The following is a 5884-nucleotide window of genomic DNA, read 5'->3' as shown; positions in this document are numbered from 1 at the left end:
CTCCTCTATACCTCAACAACCTAAATCTTGTCAAGAATCAAGAAGTTCCAAGGTGACATGACTGGCCAGAGTCAGGTAGTCTGGTCAAGTGCATCATTAAATGTCAATCTGATGACAGAAATGCTTTGGGCTTTTAATTTGGATTTTTTCCTTTTATTTTATTCTAGGGCTTTTCCGAGGAAGGGTTACCCCACGTAGCCTTGGCTGTCCTGTAACTCACTCTTTAAACCAGGCAGGCCTCGAACCCAGAGATCCACCTGTCTTTGCCTACAGAGTGCTGGGATCAATGGGTTATTTTAAATAACCAAGTTTGTAAGATATCAAACCTCCGTTAAATCCCTCAGCAGTTAAGAGCACCTACTGCTCTTGCAGAAGCCCTGGGTGCAGGTCCTAGCACCAAAGTCAGGCAGTTCACAAGCTCTTGTAACGCCAGCCTCAGAGGATCCAACGCCCTCTTGTGGCCTCTGCGCCTGGTCTTGCACTCACACGAGCACACCGTTACCACCCCACATAAACAGAATTAAAAATGTTTTTTTTCAAGGTCCTGCTTGCACCATATTATGACACCCAGTTGATGGGAAAGGAAAAGGAGACGTGGAGCGCTTGATCACACAGTTGGCCAGCGAGGGCAGGACAGCAAATCAATGCCGAAGGCCTGAAATGGTGTCCCCACCGACACCGTTCAGAAGTCACCACAGGTGAGTCCAGTCTTTTCTTTGCTCAGGCTGAGTGGGTTAGTGGATGGTTAGGTCTCAGTGCCCTCCATTCTCAACAAGATTCTTGAACTTCTGGTGAATTGAGATGTGGGACCTTGGTTTGGCACGGTCTCTCTGCCCCTTGGTATTTGTAGCACTGCATCCGCGCTCGTGTTCCTCAGTAAGGTGAGCTTCCACATCCAAGCCTCCTGGGTTCTGCCTTGCTTAGTTTCTTTGTTTTAAACGTTTAATTAATTAGCGTGCGTTTGTCGTATATAAAATAGAGTGCAGGATTCAGTTCTCTCCTACCCAGGAATTGAATCTAGGTCCGTAGGTTTGGCAGAGAGTACCTTTACCCACGGAGCCATCTCATAGACTCCTTGCCTAGTTCCTCTTCAGCTTTCGATTGATCGCTCCATTCACCACCGCAGCTGTGTCTCATCCTTCTGGCGTCTGCTCCTTGGCTCAGAGAACTGAGGCCTAGAGAATTTCGTCAGCCCAGCTCCTACCAATGCAGAGCTCTGCAGTCGATTCCTGGCTCTCTGTTGCCCTCTAGTGGACTTTTGATTTATAGCTCCGTGTACACAGTCCTTTTTAACCCACTGCACTGGAAGCCACTGTTGTTTCTAGCAGATCGACGGATGTAATTAAATTTCATCTCTGACTCATTTCAGCCTGCTTCATAATATGAAGGCATGTATTTGAAAAATTCCTCATTATTTCATAGAAAGACTTGAGGCAAATTAGAGACAATTGTTTCAGGGGACCCCGGGGAAAAGTCAACTCTCACTTCCACCAGAGTCTTCTTAGTGTTGATAAGCCAGCAAATAAGTTATTCAGCAAACATCAGCTGAGCACGGCCGTGTATCACACAGTGTCCAAATAATGGGATCTGGGCGGAAGGAAATGTCCAACCCTTGCATTGTATATCAATAGTACTATTTTTATTGTCAAAGAGTAAACAGACAGCACCACTTCTGTGACTTGTGGGGAGAGGAAAATCTCTGTAGCCCTTTCTAACCACAAGCCAGCCCATTCTCCCTGGGCTTGGTTAATTACCATCAGGACAGAGAAGTCATAGCCAGCAAATAAGAGAATGTAAGATTCATGGTGACTCCAAGTTCCAACAAGTGTGGGAGATTTGTGCCTGTTGGTGCCTTTAAGATGACCAGGTTTTGGGATCCACAAAGTATTTGTGGTAAGAATGTTTCTGTTTTCTCAATGTTCCTTAGCCAGTCGTGGAACATGTAGCCTCTGATTCAAGTAAAAACTAACATCAAGATTCTAAAGTTTGAAGTTGTCTTTATTTACTTGTGATTATTATTTTTTTTTAAAGACAAGGTCTCACTGTATATTTTAAGCAGGCCAATCCTCCTGTCTCAGCCTGCCAAGTGCTGGGCCTGTAGACTGAAGTCACCAAGTTACCCGCTTTTTCACAGCGGTTATATTGATGGTTAGAGCTGAAGGAGCTCACAATCTTTGTTTTGAGACAGCTTCTCATGTAATCCAATCTGGACTAGAATCACTGTGGATGACCTTGAACTGTGCACCACCGAGCCTGGCTAATGAGCTTACCCTCTTAAAGGGAAGACAGCTGACCAGCCTGTGGAATACTGCCTGGACCCAAGTCAGCCCTCCACCCACGCCTCTGCGTGGCTTAGTTTTTTCCTGCCACTCCCTAGATCCAGCGATTTCTAAAGAGAGTAATCAAACCACCAGAGGACCATCTTAACACAGCCGGCACATCCAAGGCACCTACGTGCCTGGTTGGTTTTAGCTAGCCACGGTCCTGGAGGAACTGGGAACAGAACCAGAGTTGGTGGGCAGCTCCTCCTGCCATGCCCAGCAGCTCAGAGCTCTTTCTGGCAAGGTATTGGGAGGAGTAGGAGAGTGGGCCCAGGACAATCTGGCCTCTACTTTCTCTTTCCATAACACTCTTCTGTTGAGGCTAATGGGATGGGATGGGACCCAGCCAGGCTTTGCTGGGCCTTCAGGTCTATTCCTGTAGGCTTTAGCAAGAGCAGAGCAAAAAAGCTTTACTCTGTTGCTACTTTTTAACACTTTAAGCATTCTAATTTCTTTTGACCATGTCCCAGTTACCTTTTATTTGTAACCTATCCTTAAGAATACTTGTAACCTTTTCCTCCCCTCAGTTTGCATACCAGATAGCTGACCTATTTCCGCCATCCCAAGCTCTAAAGGATCCAAGTATTGTAATTCCTACTGAAGCCAGTTAAGTGTGTGGTCGGAGACTTGCTTAAAATATTGACCTTCATTTTATATGTGTGCCTGCCTGCATGTATTTAGGTCTATCACTTGTATACAATGCTTATGGAGTCCAGAAGAGGGCATCAGATCCCTTAGACCAGGGGTTACAAACAATTGCCACTGTGTGGGTACTGGGAACCAAACCTGGGCTCTCTGTAAGAGTAGCCATTTCTCTTAACTACCAATCCATTTCGCCAGCCCTAGAAACACACTTTAAAAAGTAAAACAAAAACTCCTTCCAACAGCCGCTGGGGAAGGCGGAATGCCTTGAGCTTGCAGGCAGCTTTTCCCTACAGAAACATCAGGAGCACCGCTGAGCTTCACTGCTGGGATCTAGAGGTCTGATACTATGTGCCCCTTCTCTTAGAAACATAATTGCTAAGGCTGGTAAGATGGCTCTGTGGGTAAAGGTGACTACTGCCAAGTCTGACAACCTGAGTTCTATCCTTGGGACTCATGGTGGGTGGAGAGAACTGACTCTTATAAATTATTCTGTGACCTTCACACTCAAGCACAAGTACATGCAGATCGCACGTACGCGCACATGCGCGCACACACACACACACACCTATACACACACACAATGTAAAATAATAATTACTGAACATGTTCTCAGTTGGTGTATTTTAGGCAGGATACACACAGATGATATATCCATGAAGCATACATGGTGTGCATTACTACTACTTGCTGTGATGGGGTTTGAAAAGGACATTTTTCCAGGATACTGGAGAAGGCAATACACAAACCTAGTATCTTCCACAATATAGTGTACTAGTCCAACACACAGTAGGCTTTCTCCTGGCCATATATATGACCATATTACACACACACACACACACACACACACACACACACACACACACACACACACACACACACACACACACACACATTTTGTTTAGACACTATGTCCATTTCCTTGGTAATGCAAACAAACCCCCCAAAATGAAATTGTGGCCAAAATACGCTGTTTCTCTTCAGCTTACTTTTAAGTTTCCATTGTTGCAGCGTTTCTTTCTGCATTCATAGCTGGGCATCAATAATTTGTCTAAACTGATTGCACTGTGGAGGGGCCGATTCTAGTCTTTGTCTTTTTTTGGGGGGGAGCAGTAAAATCCCAAGTTTTGAGTCTTTTCATACGGGCAGAGCCATGATAAATTAGCTGGGAGAAATCTCACCAGGTTGGAATTTTTATAACTGGCAGAAAAAAAAATCCAAAAATACCATCAAAGATCACACAGGACATCCCCCTGCATACACTCCAGGGAAAGCTTGTTCAGGTGGTCTTGCCGGCACCACCCTGGGTTCTGGGATAGTGAGCTTCCTCTTCATCATCGTGGGATGTGTGCACCACTGCATCAGCAGAGGTCTCTTGGGAGACCTGCATGACAGGAACCCAACCAGAAGAGACTTCAGCAAAGAGGCAATATGTCATCTCTTAGAGAAGACCGGGAGGATTCTGTCTTCAGGTACAGCTGGCTCCAGGGGTTCAGGGGTTATGCTAGGTGGTCTCTCAAGTAGTGCTTAACCTTTGTCTCCTGTGTCCATGCCTCGTATGGTCACATTACTTAAGTGTTGTCCTTACACAGTGACCACTGACAGCCTCAGTAGACACCATATTTTCATCTTTCAAGAACAAGCCTTGTGTCGATTTCCGCTGCTGACATCATGATAGACAGATGTGCACCAAGTGTTGGCAGATGCCACCAAGATGCTCCCATTGGTCCTCTGCTGCTTGGCCACTCTCTAGCTGGCTGATGAAGTGTCCCAGTCAAGAACAGGACGATAGAATTAGAGTCTTGGCTTGGCCGTTTACCAGGCATCCTGACCTGGTTTTTCTTATTAAATGTGATGAGAATTTTAGAGCCTGAAGCACTAGAATTTAGCACCACAAGACAGTTAAATATACGATCATTCTTCCCAGAAGCATAGACATTCTTTTTATAAATTGTAGCTAGAAGTAATATTCTATATCCCTCACCAAATGGGTGGAGGCCAGATGTGAACACAGTAGTGGGTTAATTAGTTTGCCCTCTTCTAAATTAGATGGGAGGTAGCCATATCACAGTGCTGACAGGTATTGATCTTAGAGAGAACATAGCTGCTCCTGGGTGTGTGTGTGTGTGTGTGTGTGTGTGTGTGTGTGTGCACATGCAATATGTAGCATATATAATATATTACATACAATATACTATAAATTAAATATTATATACACTTAATAGATATCATATACACATTACACATGTAATACATACATATATAAAAATATACATATACGTATAATATGTATATCCTTCCACTATAGCTTCTGAGGGTCAAATCCAGACCATCCGTCTGGCAGGTCCGGTGTATTTACCCAGTGAACCATCTCACTGGACCTCTGTCAAGTCTTTTCAGTTATTTTCTTTGTCCAATAAATCGGCTGGATGGGCACCATGTTGGATGAAGAATTTGTCCAGTGGAGCAGGCCATGCGTTCATCTGTCAGGTCACTCGAGGAACCTAGTCTAGAGACTGGTGGGATGCTGGTAGAGACCTGCTGTGGATGATTGATTAGTCTGTGCTGATCGTTTATTTCATCAAATCAAATGCATTTAATTGATCTAATCTTCAACCCGTATAACTTCACATTCTCCAGCGAATGCTGAGAAAGCCGCCTTTGTTTAAAAGCTTCACTACAATTTCTAGTTTATATTAGTTCTAGATTATTATGACAATCAAAAAAAAAGGAAGAAAATGAAAGCTCTTGCCGTTTCTGCATTGTCAACTCAGTTTGGGCAGCAGCACTGGGTGCCAGGCCCTTCATGATTGCCAGTGTGTATGAGTCCCTGGTGCCGCATGCTTGTGCCAACAGCCAGTCTTGTCAGAAGCAGTTTTTGTAAATTTTCTGAGGGTGAAACTGTATCTTGTGGCTACAGT

This window comes from Rattus rattus, chromosome 7 (genome assembly GCF_011064425.1).
Source record: "Rattus rattus isolate New Zealand chromosome 7, Rrattus_CSIRO_v1, whole genome shotgun sequence".
In the NCBI taxonomy this organism is placed as follows: Eukaryota; Metazoa; Chordata; class Mammalia; order Rodentia; family Muridae; genus Rattus; species Rattus rattus.
The sequence above is the reverse complement of the archived record's forward strand: the minus strand, read 5'-3'. Positions refer to the sequence as shown.